We start from the raw sequence: 19,019 nt of genomic DNA, 5'->3' as shown, positions 1-19,019 counted from the left end.
AGGTATAAATAATGCTCACACTGAAAATTTAACAATCACCTCTCCAGAACTGGTTCAATCCGGCTCAAGCACTTCTGAAATAGTCATATTACATCTCTCAGTCTTCATTTCCTTATTTATAAATAAGAAAGGGCTGAACTCTGTAAGGTCCAATGATCTTATTGGAGATTTCTATCTGTTCTTGTCATTACAATATTTCCCTTCTTCCTCAACATGCTTTCACAACATGCTAAAAATACCGCCTTAGATGCTCATCCTACATCGATTACATTTTAGAGTGAGTTCGTTCTGGTAGCACCTTGCTCTCCTAATTACACGCCTGCCAATTACCCTTCAGGATCATTCATTTTGGAGAACGTTAATCTCAACTGGACCATTCCTTTCTTGACCATTGCTCATAAGGAGGGTGAGAAGGCCAGAGTCAGTGATGACTCACCCCATAGCTCCAAGCCTAGTCTAATGGAGGAGCTGGTGTACAATGATTAAAAATAGGGTAGCCAGGAGGAAAAGCGGGGGCAGGGGGTTGAGTTCAATTTTGGTCATGTTGAATATGAGGCAAAGCAAGAACATACAGGTGGAGATGTATAAGAGAAAGATGGAAATGTGGTCATTTCTAATGCCCATCCTGGAATAGGGCTAACTTTTGGGCTTCTAGTCCCCACAGAGCCCTCAGTCTCCTTCACTTACCATTATTTTTCTACCTCCATATCCCGACAGGCTAGCACAGGGCCTTTTACACACAAGGTATTTAATAAAGATCTGTTCAATTTTATTGAAATCAGAGCCATAAATATAATTTTTCATACGTGGGACAAATCTCACAAAATATAAGTTCTGAAAGATTCACAAAACCTACACAAATCAAATAGTATGAAAAATGCTCTTAAATAAACTTTTAAAAGACAAATGATGTTGGGGCACAGCCAGGGGAGCTGTTAGGGGGAGAGGAGGCTTGAAAATAGTCATATGACAGACTGATAAACAACAAGGCAGTGAGGGGATGGGGAAAAGAAAGAAGAATAAGCATTTATTAAGTACCTACTATGTGACAAACAACTATGGGGGTAGATAGGTGGTGAAATTAATAGAGCACCAGGCCTGGAGTCAGGAAGACTCATCCTTCTGAGTTCAAATCTGGCCTCAGACACTTACTAGCTGTGTGACCCTGGGCAAGTCATTTACCCCTATTTGCCTCAGTTTCCTCTTCTGTAAACTGAGCTGGAAAAGGAAATGACAAACTATTCCAGTATCTTTGCCAAAAAACATCCCAAAATTGGGTCATGGAGAGACACAGACACAACTGAACAACAGCAAAATTTCATGACTCTGAGATTAACTCACTTAGCCTCCCATGCCAATGGCCAGTTTTATTATTATGACTATTTTATACTGTCATTAAGCTGTACCACAGAAAGAAAGGCAGAAAGGTATAGTTGACAGATCACTGGACTTGGAGGAAGGAAGACCTGGGTTTGAATCCTGCTTTAAATATTTACTGCACAGGTCACTTATCTCTCTGGGCTTCAGTTTTCTCATTCAGTAAAATGTGGGAGTTGGAAATACGCTTTAAATGTAAACTTAGTTCTTGCAATCACTTTCTTCACTAATTACTAAGGCAGGAACCAAAGTTTACATGAATTCACTTTAATCAGAACAGGAATTAGCGTGGAGTGACCAGGACTTTGCCCTAGATCTGGGTTCAAGTCCTATCTCTGACATACATTGACTGGGCAACCTGGGCAAGTCGCTTAACCTCTCAAGGCCCCAGACAATTTTCCAAGGCCATAAGATGAGGAGCCATTGCCAGGCTCCATCAGTTGAGGGAATTTTTTCACCAAGAGCTTCCTTCAGTTACGTGAACAAGAACAATAAAAAAGATAAATATTCACAGAGCACTTTATGTTACCTCCTTTGAGAGGTGAGGGGCTAATTTGGCGGCTGGGGCATGAGATGGATTTGTAAGCCAGAACATTCATGGTTTTTGTTTTTATTTTTTGCCTACAATGGGATGTGTAGCCAACATGAGAATCATTCCTTGTTACCTGCATGGGGCAGTCTCTACTCAGGCTTCAGTCTACCTAGAAGGCAAAACTGAAGGGTCAGGAGGCTGCATGGTAAATTCAGAATCACAAAATCTGAGATTCAAAAGGCATTTAAGCATCCATCCAGTCCAATTCATACACGAAAGGACTCTCCACTATAATATACCTGGCTATGGTCATCCAGCTTCCTCTGCTTACAGACCTCTAAGGATGGGAAATCCTCTCATAGCAAAGGGAGCAGCTGAAAGTGTAAAAGGGGGAAATGGTCATCACACTTGATGAATTGGTTTGGGTGATGGTGGGGCAGGAGGGTTGGTAAGAACAAGCTTTGATTATCCACTTACTATGTGTCAGGCACTTTGCTAAGTGCTTTACAGTTATTATCTCATTAGATCTGTGAGAAATGATTATTTCTCTCTTGTATTAATAATTATTTGGTCAGAACCAAGGTTTTTCCCCTTTTTTACTTCCTCATCCAGAAATCAACTAGTGTGGGAAACCTCTCTCAAAGATTTAATCAGATTGTAAAAGAAATTCTATGTTTAGGCTAATGGGTGCATTTCTGTTCATTGTGTTTAATCAGACAGGTCTGAGAAACTGTTAATTCCTCCTTTGGTCAAACAGGAGATATGGAAATTGTTAAGTCTCTTTGACCAAAATTTAAGTGATCCAAGTCACATACTCCAAGAACCTTACGGTAGTATAGCCCGCCCTCTCATTGTAATATTCATTTTCTCTATAATTATTGTGAGAGATGGCCTAAAGTGCAGTTTCCTCAGGCCTAAGCCCTGAGTTGAGTTTCACCTTTCTCAAAAATCCACTTCAGCACAGGTACTTTCTGGTGGCTCCCGCATCCTGGCACATGCATACATCTACTTCCCAAATATGGGCATGTTTGCTTCTATAGGGTATTAGTTTCCGCCTTTAGATTGTACACCTTGAGTACTCAGACAGTGGGGGAAAGAGGTAAGAGAGTGGGAGGGGGCATGTGTTAGGGCTATAAAACTTTGCTTCTCACAGCCAGCTGTGCACTACTTGGCTGTCATTGGAAAGAATAAAGACCTTTTCTGATCTCTGATTCAAACTCCAAACTCTTGATGTCGGTGGTCACTGTCCCACACATTATTAACCAGAGTTAAATGCTGTCTTCAGGAAGACTTACTCTTCCAAGGACATATAAACTGTGAGCCCTCTGTCTTTGGTCCAGGAGAGACAGCCAAATGATCACCCTTTTATTAATAAACATGCTGGCCTCATTAATAAAATGTTTAAATTACCCAGAAACTGTCTCTCAAACTTAAACACTGCAGTTTCACTCTGTAGATGTTTCTAGGTAAAGAATTACTATCTGTCATCTCAAAACAGAGCAGCCTTTCCAGGTGAAGGGAGGTCTCATAATTAGTAGACAGACCACTGGACTTGGAATCAGGAAGACCTACCTTTGAACCTCTCCTCAGACACTCAGAACAGCTGTCTCTTCTTGGTAAGTAACAGGTTAAGTTACTTACCAGAGGTTAACTCTGCCCTCAGTTTTCTTATCTATAAAAAGAAGGGGTTGGCCTTAAAAAACTCACAGGTCCCTTTCAGCCCTAAATCTATGGTCCTGAGATTAAATACAGACAAATTCTTCATCTTTAGCTCTATTTATAAAATTCTGTCATTACAACACTTCCTTCCTCATGGGGGACATTAAATTTCTGCCCATACAGCTCAGCTTGCACTAATTTCATTTTAGGTTGATCTCTTCCCCTTTTGTGTTTCATCCTTGGGTTTCACACACATATTCTTCTGGCAAACCAATGACTCATGTATTTTCTTATCAGAGTAACGCTGTCTCCTCAGTCACCCAGGTTCAAACCTCAGACTTTATGGTGACCTATTCCCTTTTGCTCCTATCTCCCTCTCCCTGCCCCAAAGCAATTAGTTGTTGTAGAGTCATTTCAGTGTCCAACTCTTCATGACCCCGTTTGGGGTTTTCCTGGCAAATATATTAAAGTGTGGCTTTACGCAAATCACTTCATCCTGTTTGCCTCAGTTTTCTCATCTGTAAAATGAGCTAGAGAAGGAAACGGCAAAGCACTCTGGTATCTCTGCCAAGAAAACCCCAAATGGGGTCACAAAGAGTCAGACACAACTGAACAACAACAGAAAAACAAAGGTGTGGCAGTGATGCAGGCCAATAGAGGGGTGGTAGCTGTGTCAGAGGAGAGAAGGGGATATTTGTGAGAAATGTTGTAAAGGTAGAAATGACAAGATTTGGTGACATAGTGGATGTGTAAGATGACTACAAGTGAAGATTGATTTAAGGATGACACTGAGATTGTGAGTTTGGAAAAGTAGGAGGATGGTAATACCCTAGGCAGTAATAAGGGAGTTGGGAAGAGAAAAGACAATGAATGAGTTTCGTTTTGGATGTGATGTCTTTGGGACATCCAGCTTGAGATACCTAAAAGAGAATTGGTGATTTGGGACTGGAGCTCAGAAGAGAGATTAAGGCTGGACTGTATAGATTTGGGGATCATTTGCATAGAGATGAAAACTGATCCCATGGGAGCTGAAGAGATCACCAAATGAGCTCTCTCTTCAGAGGGAGAAGAGAAGGGAGTCCAGGACAGAACCTTGGTGGATACTCATGGTTATTGGGTGTGATGCAGCTGAAGAGCCAGCAAAGTGGATTGGAAAAGTGGTCAGATAGGTAGAAAAAGAATCTGGAGAAAACAGTGTCACAGAAGCCTAGAGAGAAGTGCTGCAGATAAGTCAAAAAGGATGAGAATTGAAAGAAGACCATTAAGTTGACAATTAGCTATTCAGTCAACAAATATTAAGCTCCTACTGTGTGCCAGGCACTGCACTGAGGATACAAATGCAAATATGAAAAAGAAAGACAATCCCTACCCTCAAGGAGCTTACTACTCAATGGGGGAAGACAATACACAAAAGGAAGTTGAAAGGAGAAGGGAAGTACAGAAGGCACTCAACGCTGGGACATGATGGAGAACTCCAAAAGATTGCAGCTAGGTAAGGAGTGAAGAGATGGCTGACCTGGGCCCCCTCCTCAAATGGAGGTTTTAGACTTCATGGATCCCCTCTCCAAATCAGAGGAGCAGAGGATACTGATAAGTATGAGTACCAAGGCTGGTTGATCCTGAAGGATGATGAGATTTCCCAATGATGAGGTACCTGGGGCGTGATAGTGTAATATAACCAGGTGAAAAATGACTAGACACTTTCTCCAATCTTCACAACTGCTCAGATAGAAAAGCTAGTAAGAGATGTGTGGGACAGAGACCACTTACTCAAAATAAAAACAAAGACTTAGATACCTTGAAAGCAGAAAGGTGCTTATTGCTTTCTCATGAGAAAGAACACACCCGTGTCGCTTAAGATAGCACCAGCAAGGGAGTGTGTGTCTGGCTGTGAGAAGCAAAATTGTGTACCCCTAAACCGTACCCCCTCCCACTCTCTTACCTCTTTCCCCCATTGGCTGGGGACTCAAGGCATACAATCTAAACACAGCAGCTAATACCCAATAGAAGCAAAAATACCCATATTTGGGAACTAGATGTATGTGTGTGTCAATAAGTGGGAGCAACCAGGAACTGCCTGTGCTGATGTGGATTTTCAAGAAAGGTGAAACTCAACTCAGGGCTTAGGCCTGAAGAAACTGCACTTTAGGCCATCTCTCACAATCTCCCCTATACTTTTATCATTACTTTGCAGTTTCCTCACAACACTGCTGATATACTTCTATTAAGCTTTCCTTATTATGGTCTTCAGGTTCAACTCTATCCACTGTCTCTAGAGGAACCCACCCCTGAGCTTTCATCACCATGATTTTGATCTCCCCCCTGACATATGTAGCATCTTTTCTACTGAGTTTTGTACTATTCGGGTACTATTTGCATCATAGAAGGCAAGCAGACAGGAAGAAGTACTATCCCACTTAACCATAGTACTTGTTTCCACCAGGAGCCCCATTTAAATGCTGAGATTTTCCCATGCCCACTTGTCCTTATGGGCATCGCCTGGCCTATTTAGTTTATCTTCAACAAACTTCCCCCCTGGCTGAAAGAACTGGGCTGAACTCCTTCAGGTGGGATCCTTGTTTTGTGATCTTGGGGTCCCAGCACCCCCGAACCTTCAGACCTCATCATAACCATTATGAGAAATTAAAGGATACTGACTTTTACAGGAATATAATAGTAACAGATGTCAAGACTGAATACTTAATTCCAAAATTCTAGGCCAAATAACTCAATCTTATACTTGCATCTTACTATAATATCCTCAGATGCTCCCCCATCAATCTATTTTATTATTTTTTAATAGATGCAGTATTTATGCTCACAAAACTTATGATTATACGAATTTGCCATGAAAGAACTAAAATAAGTGAACAATTCTTCCCTAGATTCATGTCAATTCCAGACAGAAGTTATATAATGACCAACTGCATTGAGCCAGGTTTAAAGTCTTCCGGGTGTCATAGTGGGGAAATTGAGGCAAGAGAATCCTACCTCAGCCACGCAGAAAAGTTGTTCTCCTGACCTTCCCATGAGAACACTCCCTTGCTGGTGCCACCTGAAACAACAGAGGGTGTGTCATTTCTCATGAGAAAACAATAAACACCTTTCTGCTTTCAAGGTATCTAAGTCTTTGTTTTTATTTTGAGTCAGTGGTCTCTGTACCACACAGAGACAAAGCAATTTCATCTGTGCCCTTAGACAAGGATACCAGGAACCCTAACAAGATAATAATTCAATAAACTCACAGCAGAGAAGGATAATCCTCAACTCTTCTTCTTTTTTCTTTTTTTTTTGTGAGGCAATTGGGGTTAAGTGACTTGCCCAGAGTCACACAGCTAGTGAGTGTTATGTGTCTGAGGCCAGATTTGAGTTCTGGTTCCTCCTTATTCCAGGGCCAGTGCTCTATTTACTGCTCCAGCTAGCTGCCCCTGTATTTTGTTCTTCTGTGTGTGTGTGTGTGTGTGTGTGTGTGTGTGTGTGTGTAAAAGAAAGGTGGTATTCTATTATATTTTTCTTTTTTTTTATTTTTAGGCAATTGGGGTTAAGTGACTTGCCTAGGGTCACACGGCTAGTATCAAGTGTTTGGTCTGAGGCAGGATTTGAACTCAGGTCCTCCTGGCGTCAGGGCCAGTGCTCTATTCACTGCACCACTTAGCTGCCCCAATAATCTTTAACTCTTAACTAGCTCACTCAATACCCTCTCCCCACCACCTACCATACTTGCAACTGAGAGAAATTATTATTAATAACAAATGATTTGGGAAAATTCAGAGTTCTCCCTTTCTTCTAAAGTCCTTTCCAAACCTCAATGTCTGGAGGTTGAATTAACTTTCTCCTCAGTCTGGGCAGACCCCACCCAGCCTTACAAGGAATTTAATCTAAGATAGGGAAGCCATTGTGCTCTACACAGGTTTGGGTGGGGATAAATTCTTTTGATAGATTGCCCAAGGTTGGGCAATTTAGAAGTAAATAACATAATCAAAGTTAGAATAGGTCTAGCCTCTCATTGTAATATTCACTAATTGTTAACCAATTAGAGTTGATTGCCACTCTCAGGAACACCTACTTTTCCAAAGGCATATAAGCTGTAAGCTTGGTGCCATGATAGTCTTTGTCATTCAAGAGTACCACTGAGCTCTTTTATTAATAATATGTTAGCATTATTAATAAAATGATTAGTTACCCAGAAATTATGCCTCTCAAACTTTTTAAACATCATGCAACAGAACAGAACACTACCACTCTTTCCTCCTAGTGACAGGAAAAACCAAAAGTCAGAACCTTGCTCTGGCTGCGACAACAGGGTGTTAGCACTTGGTTCTGTTAACAGGGCTCAGTTAGAGAACTGAGGAATAGAGGGAACTCGGGCAGTTTGGCCCTCCATTTAAGCCTGAGGAAAAGGGCTGGGCAACTAGCTGGGGTCAGTTCTGTCCCCCTAGAAGTCACTTGGAATAGAGACTGAGGCTAGTGAAATATGAAATGCTAGCATGCAAATGGGCTGAGACAGGTTAGAGGTCCAGCCCCCAGGAAAACCACAGTCAGAGGGGAAGGAAACAGAAGGTTAGCAATAGAGGAAAATAAGAAGAAAAGACTGAAATTGCCAACAATTCCAGGAAGAAGAAAATTCATGTCTTAAAGACCTTGGGCATGAGTAAATGAGCGAACAAGGAAAATATTAATAACAGACTGGAATATGACCTTCAGATCATCATCAGCTAAAGGACCCCAGGCATTTATGAATAAATATTACAGGAGAATCAACACCTAATAAGGCAAAGGAAATTGTGGATTACCAAGAGAGCATGAAACTGCAGCGGGTGTTTCTTAACAGTTTAAAAGAAAATAAGAATTGTGAAAATAGAATTTATGACCTGCACAGCAGAAATAATTGGCAAAATAAAAAAAGCAAAACAAAGCTTGAATCCATGGTGGCAAGCCTCAACAAAGGAACAAAAGAGAAAATAACTGATTGGGAGCACAAATATACAGCCTCTAGAAGAAAAAATGTTAAAAAAGAATATGTGACTTCCATCAGGCAAAACATGTTGATCTTGAAGACAGAATACATAGGTAGAACTTAAGGATTATAGGCTTTTCAGAAGAACATGACAAGTCAAAAAACCTGAGCACCATAATACAAGAAATAATAGAAGAAAAGTGCCCAGCACATCTGAACCCAGAAAACAGGACACCCCAATCAAAATAATCCAAGGTTGTTCCCAGGGAAAAAAAAAAGCAATCTTTGCTGCAACACCAAGACACATAGTCAGAGGTGTATTGGTAAATATTTAGCAACCATCTCAATAAAAAAACAAAAATGTACAGGGCATAGTTTTAAGTTTAATCAGAATTATTAACACTTTCTTGAACTGACAATTCAAAAAATAAAAAAAATAATAAGCCCTGATTTGTAGCCTTTGCTATTTCCAAAGTGCAAGTAATCACCCTGAACATTTAATAATCAGCTCTCTGGAGCCAGTTCAGGCTGATTCCAGCTTGCTTCTGCACATAGTACTTTGTACTTAACAATTCCAATAACAAAGAGATCATTGGTAATTTTGGAGAGAGCAGTTTCAGTTGAATGGTGAAATCAGAAGCTAGATTTTAGAGGGTTTAGAACTGAGTGAGAGGAGAGGAAGCGGAGGCCCCTTGGGCTGACCACCTCCTCCATCCCTCTTCGCTCCCTATTCATCTCATGTCTGGGCTATTGCAGTGGTCTTCTAGTTGGTCTCCCTGCCTCCAGTCTTTCCTTGTTCCACTTCATCCTTAACTCACTGGCTACCCCTCATAGCAGGAATGCTCTTCTTCCTCACCTAGCCTCTCAGCTTCCCTGTCTTTTTCTGAAAGTCTTTCCCTTAAAGACTCAAACTGTAGAAGACCTTTCTTGGTCCTCTTTAGCTGCTAGTGCCTTCCCCCAGAGATTACCTTCTATCTATTCTGTAGATATAGATTATAGCTTTCCCAGAGTAAGACCTTTTTATGGGCTGGCACTCATTCTGTTTCTTTGCTTAACTTTTCTTGTACCAGCAGCACTTGGCATGATGCCTGGCACACAGTAAACCCTTAATAAATGTTTATTAGTTGACTCCTCCTAATTTGTCTCCCTGCCTTCAGTCTACCCCTTCTCCAATCCATTCTTTCTTTTTTTTTAGTTAAATCTTTTTAATTTATCTTGCTTTTAATTAATTTTTCAATTAACGAGCAAATTTTCTCTTCCTCCTACTTTCCTCCCTTCACAATGAAAAAAGAAAAGAAAAAGAAAACCCTATATTTATACAGTAACAACATTTTTAAAATGAACTACTCTGAAAGATTCTTTGAAAAATTCTGATAGGGACAGTAACCCATCATGATTCCAAAGGATTTGTGATGAAGCATGGTATCCACCTCCTGACAATGAATAGTCTCGATATACAGAATAAGAAACCAGTTTTTGGAGATGACAATGAAGGAATTTATCTCATTCTGAATCTTGAATTTGCATCTCTCTGTCAGGAGATGAGCAGCACAATTCCTCATGGGTCTTCTTGAATCATAGTCAAGCATTGCGTTGATCAGAGGTCTTATGTCTTTCCAAGTTGTTCAGTTTGACAATGCTGTTGCAGTACAAATTATTCTGGTTATGCTCCCTCTGTATTAGTTCATACTAGGTTTTTCTGAAACTGTTACCATGTTCATTTTTTACAGCACAGTAGGATTCCATTATATTCCTTCTCCAAACCATTGTTCACACAACAGCCGATAGAATCTCTCTGAGGCACAACTGTGACCATGTGATTCTCCTACTCAAAAACCTACGGAGAGGTTCCCAATTATTTTGGGGGCAAAATACAACCTCCTCAACCTGTCACTTAGCATCCCTCACCATCTGGTTACCTCCTACCTTTCCAGTCTTCTTTGTTATTCCCCTCCACGGATTCTACCTTCAAGCCAAAACAATATGATAAAGCAAACATACTAGTTGAAAGGCAGTGTGCTAGCCGGAGTCCATTACTTCGTTGTACTGCCAAACAAAGGCCCTTATTTTGCCTAAGACAGTTTACACTTTGGTGATGTGGAGAGGTCCAGCAGAGTAGGAGAAAGAATGCTAGGTCTGAAGTTAGATGACCTTGAAACTCACCTTACCTCTGCTACTAATTAGCTATGTGACCTTTAGCAAGTCACCTCCCCTTTGGAGGCATCAATTTCTTTACCTTGAGACTGGAGGGGGGAGGAAGGTGTGAAGGAGAGAAAATGGTGCTTATATTACCTACCTCACAGAATTGCTTTGAGGAAAGTGCTTTACAAAGATCAAAGTGCCAAATTAAGGGGAGCTATTTTTTTTTAAGTTTGAAAACCAACCTAGTTAATTTAGGAGATGCTCATCATCACAAATTTACCTATTTCTATCATAAAAATAGCCAGGTGATGAGTATTTTTTTCAACCATGGAAATTTATAAAATCGGTCTACAAGGCAAAGGAGAATGAGATCTGATCAAGTGGAGGGAGTATCCCCAGGGATAAAATCATGGAACTTTGAAATACTAAAGGACTGATTTCTGCAGAAATGTGTTAAGGGTATTCTTTGATTCTGTGGCCTGCCCTGGAACACAGTCTCTATTTCTCTTTACATAAATGAGTTTCAGAAAGGGCTTTTCTCCGCCCTCTGGAATCAGACAGAAACTTGTACTTTACTCGAACTTTTGACTAATTCAATCTTTCCAAAATATCCTCCCTTGTACCATTTAAATGCCTAGAAAGGAGGGAAGGCAGGAAGGCAGCCTGCTGTAATGGACAAAACTACCATACTAAGAATCAGGAAGCAAGTAAGTTACCTATTATGGAATCTAGAAAATCAGGACTCAAAGAGACTTTAGAAGTCTCTAATCCAACTTTCACTGCGTTCCACCTACTGTGAGTGTTAGAAAGACAACGCATAAAATAGAGGTATGTTTCTAGAAACTAGAAACTGAAACTTGTCTCTCTTCAGCCTAGGTCAAGAGCAGTCATCAGGCCATATATTCACAGGGTCTCCGTGTGACTAAACTAGCATTCACAAGGACATCCGTGAAGTATAGCTTGCTTTGAGTCCCATGTCAAGGTGTTATGGGACCTATTTTTTTTCTCAGTCCTTTCATCTCTCTAACTTTGTAAGGGAGGATCTCATTTTGGGGATTCTTCCTGGTCCAGATATTACAAAAGCATCTCTTCAGTAAATTTCCAGTGGCATTCTCCTTCTGCTGCTGCCATATTCTGTTCCCATATCATATGTTCTCCACCAAAATCCCACTCCACTGTGTGCTATGGAATTGACCATTGGATTTTGAAGACCATGCCAATAGAGTTCTGACACATCTTACAGATCAGGAGGTAAAAATAGGAAGTAAAAAAGTAGACCCAAGTTAATGAATGGCTGGATGAATGAGAAAGCCTAGTAATGTCCTGAGGCTGTCATATGAAAGACACATGAGAAGAAATAATAATTTAAAGAATTTTTTCAGGGTGACTGGAGCTATTTCTCAGGATACCAAAATTTAGTATAGAAACAATTAAGCATAGCACCTAGCTAATAAGAGTAATTAGTTAAAATGGAAAGTTACCATATGTACCTATCTGGGATCACTATAGTAATTAATTACCTTTCTCACTCAACTGAATTAGTCTAAATTACTTATCATATTATTTTTACCTCATGAATTGTAAAGATGATTTGAAGACACATTCCTCACTGTTTGACCCAATATGAAAATTGCTAATTATGTCTAGTGATGAGCAATGTATCTTTCACCACTCAAAAAACAGCCTAAATGCAGAGAAGCCCAATGCCAGAAAATTATCTACTAAATGGTGAAATTTTTTTGGCCACAATACATTGATATTATACAATACTACACATATTTTTTTATGCATCACTGAGTTTCTAAACTTTTTCTGCGTCAACTGCTGGCCTTTGAGTGTCATGTGGGGCTTCTGAAAAACTCCCCCAAAATTCCCATTTAATTTTTTATACCAACCCTTGATATATGGAAACCACAATGGGAGAAAGTCACAATGTGAAAGGGATAACTATATTCCAACTTTCCTAGCAGGACCAGTGATTCAGGGTACATGGGAAAAGGTGTAGCCAGTACTAGAAAGGATGGCCAGGGATGAATTGTCACTGGAGGAAACCAAGTCTCAGTAAGCTCCAGAAGATAAAAGGAAAGATAAGAGGAAGAAATCTAAAATGGAAAGAAGTTTGTCAGTATAGAACAGGAGTCCCATGGAAACAGTGAGCAGTCTGGAATGGGACATTGGGACTGAGAGCAAAGTCTATGTGAATACTGATGAGAGAGGAAACAATAAGGCTTGGGAGGGAGAGGTTGGCATTTGGACATTTAGCATCACTGAGATGGAGAGAGAGAAAGAAAAGACAGAAATGTGCCAGCCGTTGAACAATGAGTCCAAGCAGAGCATCTGTGAATGCAAGGAGCTCCGATGATAAAGGAAGGGAATTAGCAGCTTCAAAGGCCCTGCACAGTCCTCAAAGTCTTGCAGAGGTCTTTCAAGCCTTGTTACTTTTGTGACTGGGACTCAAGTACAAATGGGTCAGGTAGTGCACATGTGCACACTTATAAATATGCACATACATGTATGCACATTGTGAGCCCCCCAAAAACAAACCCCAATTTTGAAAAAGTCAGCTCTAAGAGACAATGAAATTGGGGTGCATGTGTCCACAGTTTAATTTCTCTTAAGCTGGCTTGACATGCATTGTATGGAAGTTCAGTCCAAAACTGGGCCCCCCTTAAGGGCGCTGGTTCACAACTGGCTTGAATTGGGATTTTTGGTGTACAGCCTTATATGCCCTTTGAAGAATAAATGTTCCCAAGAAATGCCAATCAGCTCTGGGAGATGGTCCATATCAAAATGAGAGTCTTTCAATACATGACTGGGGTCACTCAATCCTGGTCAAAGAGATATTAACTTCCTTATCACCTGCCTTGACAATAGGGAGGAATCAGCATTCTCCCAGACCTGTTTAGGCAACATAATAAGCAGGAAAAGACCCTTTTAGATTATACCTTTATGTCCTTCTGAAGAAGAATTGAACTTAGAAAGAAAGGGGGATGGGGAAGCTCTGAGTTTCCAAGATAATGATTACTAAGAAAAATCATTTTTCGCAACAAACACACACACAAACTAAAGAGCCATTAAGACTCTTCATGGTCTAAATACATAACAATTCTTACCCCTCCTGAGCCAATGTGCAAATGTTAAAGCATGCTATATAGATACAAAATTAACATTCAGTGCAAGGTTTTGTTCTAAACTTTACTTATTAGGGTGTTTTGTTTCTATGATTTGTATCAACAGGCAACTATTGGGGGGGAAGTTTCAAAAGACTATTATTACACCAATACAATTATCTCAATATTGGGGGCCCCTAAATTCTTCTCTTAAGTTAAGGAATTATAAAGACAGTGACTACTCAACCAAAATTCTTAAAATCACTGTCTATTTTCATGTGCCTATCATGTATCAGTATTTTAGAGGTTCTCCTAATTCATTCATTCATTCACTTTGCTCGCTTATTTGCTCCCTCTTTTCACTTCTTAGCATTCCTTCCAAATTACCCTATCCTTAGAAAGTTCACATGGTCCCACCAAACTACATCCTCATCATTCCAGCTCCCCTAGAAAACTTTCCAGATTCACTAGAAAAGAAGTGACAGCTCCCCCAAGTCCTACCTCACCAGCATGAAACCTCCCTCCCGCTCATGATGTCTTTCCCCATAGTACACTTCAGTTATTTGTTTTTTCGGCAAGTCATTAACAATAAACATTTTTAAAACTCATTCAGCTGCTGGAGGAAAAAATTGGTTTTGATCATCTAGGGTTGCTCCGCTATGTAGCTTAGTTGGGAGCTATAATACAATATTACAAAATAAGTACCTTGAAGTACATTCCATTGTATCTATAAGAAAGGTCTTGTATGGAATATACTTGCACTTGTCACCTCACATAACTTTAACTGAGAGGAATGATTATTTCTCTCTTGTATTTAATAAACTAACTTTTGAATTAAGACCAAAGTTTTTCTCTTTTCTACTTCCTCATCCAGAAATCAACTAGTGTGAGAAATCCCTCTCAAAGATTTACCTACACTAAATTCTAAGTTTAGGTGAATGGATGGATTGCTGCTCATTGTGTTCACTTGGGCAGGTCTCAGGAAATGTGGATTCTCCCTTTTGTCAGATAGGTGAAATGGAAATTGATAAGTCTCTTTGGGTGATCCATATCCCAACACCTTTGTTGGAATATAGCCCAGTCCCTCACTGTAATATTCATTATTTCATTAATTGCTAACCAGTCAGAGTTGATTGCTAGCTACCCTCAGGAACACCTCCTCTTTCAAGGGCATATAAACTGTGAGCTCACCACCACGAGGGGTCTTTGGTATTCAAGAGTGCCACTGACCTCTTTTATTAATAAAATGCTTAATTACCCAGAAACCATATCTATAGAACTTTTTAAATGTCACATTGAATCATACATACTTGAAATTTTTTGCTATAATTCTGGTTTAGGATTAATATTTTAACTATGCAATCTTTTTGCCTTGAAATAATATATTATATTTGCTATGTGGGCAGCTAGATGAGGCAGTGGATAAAGTGCTGTGCCTGGAGTCAGGAAGACTCATCTTCCTGAGTTCAGATCTGGCCTCAGATACTTACTAATGTGGGCCAATCGCTTCACCCTATGTGCCCTAGTTTCCTCATCTGTAAAATGATCTGGAGAAAGAAATGACAAAGCACTCCAGTATTTTTGCCAAGAAAACCCCAAATGTGGAAACAAAGAATAGGACATGACTGAAACAGTTGAACAATAACATTTGCTACTGCAATATTTTTCCATTTTTTCAAAACGTTTTCCCATCTTATTTGACCTCACAACAACCCTGTGAGGGAGATAGAATAGATAATATTAATTATGTTTCCTGTTATAGTTCCTCACTTTCTTCTTCACAAAAACTTGGGCAACGGCAACTGCTTTGAAATGCTCCCCCTGGTGGCCACGAATGAACTTTACACTTTAGCCACTCTCCATTCGTGTGTGTGTGTGTGTGTGTGTGTGTGTGTGTGTGTGTGTGTGTGTGTGTGTGTATCAATTGCAAGTCATGTCATCATCATTCTGATGTCATGGTCCTCTTCAAGAACGAAGGACAAACCAAACAACCACATGTATATGTATATGTATATGTATATGTATATGTATATGTATATGTATATGTATATGTATATGTATATGTATATGTATATGTATATGTATATGTATATGTATATGTATATGTATATGTATATGTATATGTATATGTATATGTATATGTATATGTATATGTATATGTATATGTATATGTATATGTATATGTATATGTATATGTATATGTATATACACATACATACATAGTTATGTATTTTAATTGTCAGCAGCTGATAACAATTGTTTACCTTTAGAGAGATTTGAAGTTTTTGAAATGCTTTAGTGTTATACTTTTATTTCACAATAATATTACCATAATATAATTTCTGGTGATCAGAAAATCTGGTGCAGGTTCTAGCTGTGGCAACTGTGCTATAGTAGATTCAGAGTCAGAAAGCCTGGGTTTGCATTTCTCTCCACTGGTTTGTGAAATTGAACCTAATAGGAGCTAATAGGAGCTCATAGTCTAGTCTAGCTATGGGCAGCAAATGAATGAACAGACATATTATGAAACTATTCTGGATCTTTGATATACTCATATACCTTATCCTCCAGTTTTGTAATTAAGTTAATCTCTTTCTCAGTGGCATCCTAGGAAAAATTTAATTCTAAAGGCAAATGTTCTCTAAACTACAGTGTTGAGGTGTCTTAAAATATTTATAAAATGGTCTTACATAACCTAAAAGAATTTAGCTGCATTCTATCCTACCAGTTTTTGCATATATGAACACAAGAAGTCTAGGATTAAAAGTGTTAACACATATAAAAAATGTTAATTGATAAAAGACAGGACCCACTGGATATGGTGCTGGCTTAGCTTACAGATGGATCATATGGACAGCAATTGTCCATTACAGCTCTTCAATGTGGTATTGACATACATATTTTGGAATATAAGTGTAATGGAGTATTAGTGTACCATAATAAATATTCTTTGTAAAGAATCCAGAAAAATATGGAAAGATATGTATGAAGAAAACAAAACTAAGATATACAAAATGACCACCATCATGTAAGTAATAACATTTCTATAAGGAAGCTAAACACTAATGAATTGGAATGAATAATTTTAAATCTTGAGAACTGATAATGAAACAAATGATGTTTTCAGTAGAAAGGTAAGGGATTATGCCTGTGGAATGTCACCCACTGTCAGTCACAGTTTGTTTGTGTTTGGCTGGGTTGGCAAAAAAAAGTAGTTTTCTTTGTCACAAGGAAGGATTCATAAGTTCAAGGGGAAATTATTTTGGGGTGAAATAAAAGACAAAAATAATTTTAAAAATATGATATTATTCATTAAAGGCTGCCTTGGGAACTCTGATCAATGCAATGACTGATTATCATTCCAGAGGAGTTATGATGAAACTTGCCATCAACTGACAGAGAGGTAATAGAGACTTTTGGGAGGGGCAGTGCCAATGAGGGAATTTGTTTTCCTTTACTGTGCATATTTGTGACAAGAGTTTTGTTTTTCTTTCTTTTTCAAGGAGGGAACAGTGGGAAGGTGGAAGGTAAAGAAGGTAGGTTTATATTCATTGAAAATATTTAACTAGATTTTTTAAATGCCAGAACAAAAGATGCTTTGACAGTTAGCAAATCTTATTCCCAAGTAGGATAATTGCTCTCTCACCCTAATATTTTGCTGTATAGTAGGCAAAAAGTCGCAACAAACTGGTCCAAGCTAAAGCACAGACATTATTATTATTATTTCTGAGGCATTACTTCCAACCACAAGAGGATATTGTAGTAGGAAGTGGTGGTCAGGAGAGGGGGAAGAGGAGTATAGTAACAATGAACTTCCTTTTTAGCTCCTAGAATGCCTCTCAGCAAATCATTTCATATATGTGCACTACTCTGTGTGTGTGTGTGTGTGTGTGTGTGTGCCCGAGAGCACATACATACACACACACACACACACACAAACACACACACACACACACTCCCTTTTCCTTTCCTGCTCTGTAAATCGGGTGTAATAATATTCACACTTTTGCCTCAAAGGCATATTTTGAGAAAAGCACTTTGTAAATTTTAAGACCTACGGAAATGTGATTTATTGTTATCTGGACCCTGGAATGTCTTGGTGGTCATAGGATTATAGGATGTTTACAGATGGAAGGAAACTTCCAGGCCATCTTGCCCAACCCTCTCATTTCACGGATGAGGAATTGAGGCCCAAAGAGAAGTAACTACCCCAAGATCACATAATAACAGAGCTGGGATACAACTAGATTCCAATCAGTAATATTTCCATTGAATCATGCTTCCTCCTATGGGAGGGGTTCCATGGACTAAGCCGGTCTTCATTTCTAGCCCTATGTTTCTTTCATAGCACCTGTCCTAAATTTAGAAGGTTAATTCCACAAGTGGCATCAGGCTCTCCCTCCTATCCCCCAATAATTAGTAGCAAATGCTCTCTAAATGGATAACCATTACTTCCACCGCACAAAAAGATGAAAACAAAACACAGCATATATCTCACATATATTCCAATGGAGTTGATTGAATGATAGGAAATATCTCAAGAAATAAGTTATGGCTGACTTGATCTCAGGCAGCTAGGTGGCACAGTGGGTAGAGTGCTGGTGCTGAAGTCAGGAAGATCTGAGTTCAAATCCTGCCCCAAACACTTGCTAGCTGTGTGACCCTAGGCAAGTCACTTAACCCTGTTTGCCTCAGCCTTCTCATCTGTAAAATGAGCTGGAGAAGGAAACGGCAAACCATTCCAGCATCTTTGCCAAGAACACCCCAAAAGGGGTCAGGAAGAGACAGGCACAATTGAAAAACTACTAAACAACAACAAAAGCTTAATTCTGGATGAACAGCAAATGCAGAGAGCATGAATACTCCAAGCTCCCCTCAGCAAGTGCTTCCAAATGAGGGACATGGTCCTTTTGAGCCTATAAAGTTTCTGTTCCTCCATCAGATTTCTCTAGACCAAATATATGCACCAGCATCTGTGGGAGGGTCAAAGGAACAGTCTTTGGCAACAGTGCAACTTGAGGTTGGATTGCTCTTGTTTATGTAGAGAAAATGCTCCATGATTGAAGTTATTTGTTTTTCATTTGCAAGGAACTTGATCAAGTGTTCTAAAAAATTTACAAATGCTAATTGGCCGTGGTGCACCAGCCTGAACTAACAGACATTCTTTTTGAAGCATCAATTGCCCAGGGCACTTACAGACTCAAGGATGGTCTTTTTTTCCACAATCCTAATTGGTCTTTGG

Source organism: Phascolarctos cinereus, unplaced genomic scaffold, assembly GCF_003287225.1.
Source record: "Phascolarctos cinereus isolate Bilbo 61053 unplaced genomic scaffold, phaCin_HiC Scaffold_5;HRSCAF=322, whole genome shotgun sequence".
NCBI classification, from domain to species: domain Eukaryota; kingdom Metazoa; phylum Chordata; class Mammalia; order Diprotodontia; family Phascolarctidae; genus Phascolarctos; species Phascolarctos cinereus.
This window is presented reverse-complemented; position numbering follows the sequence as displayed.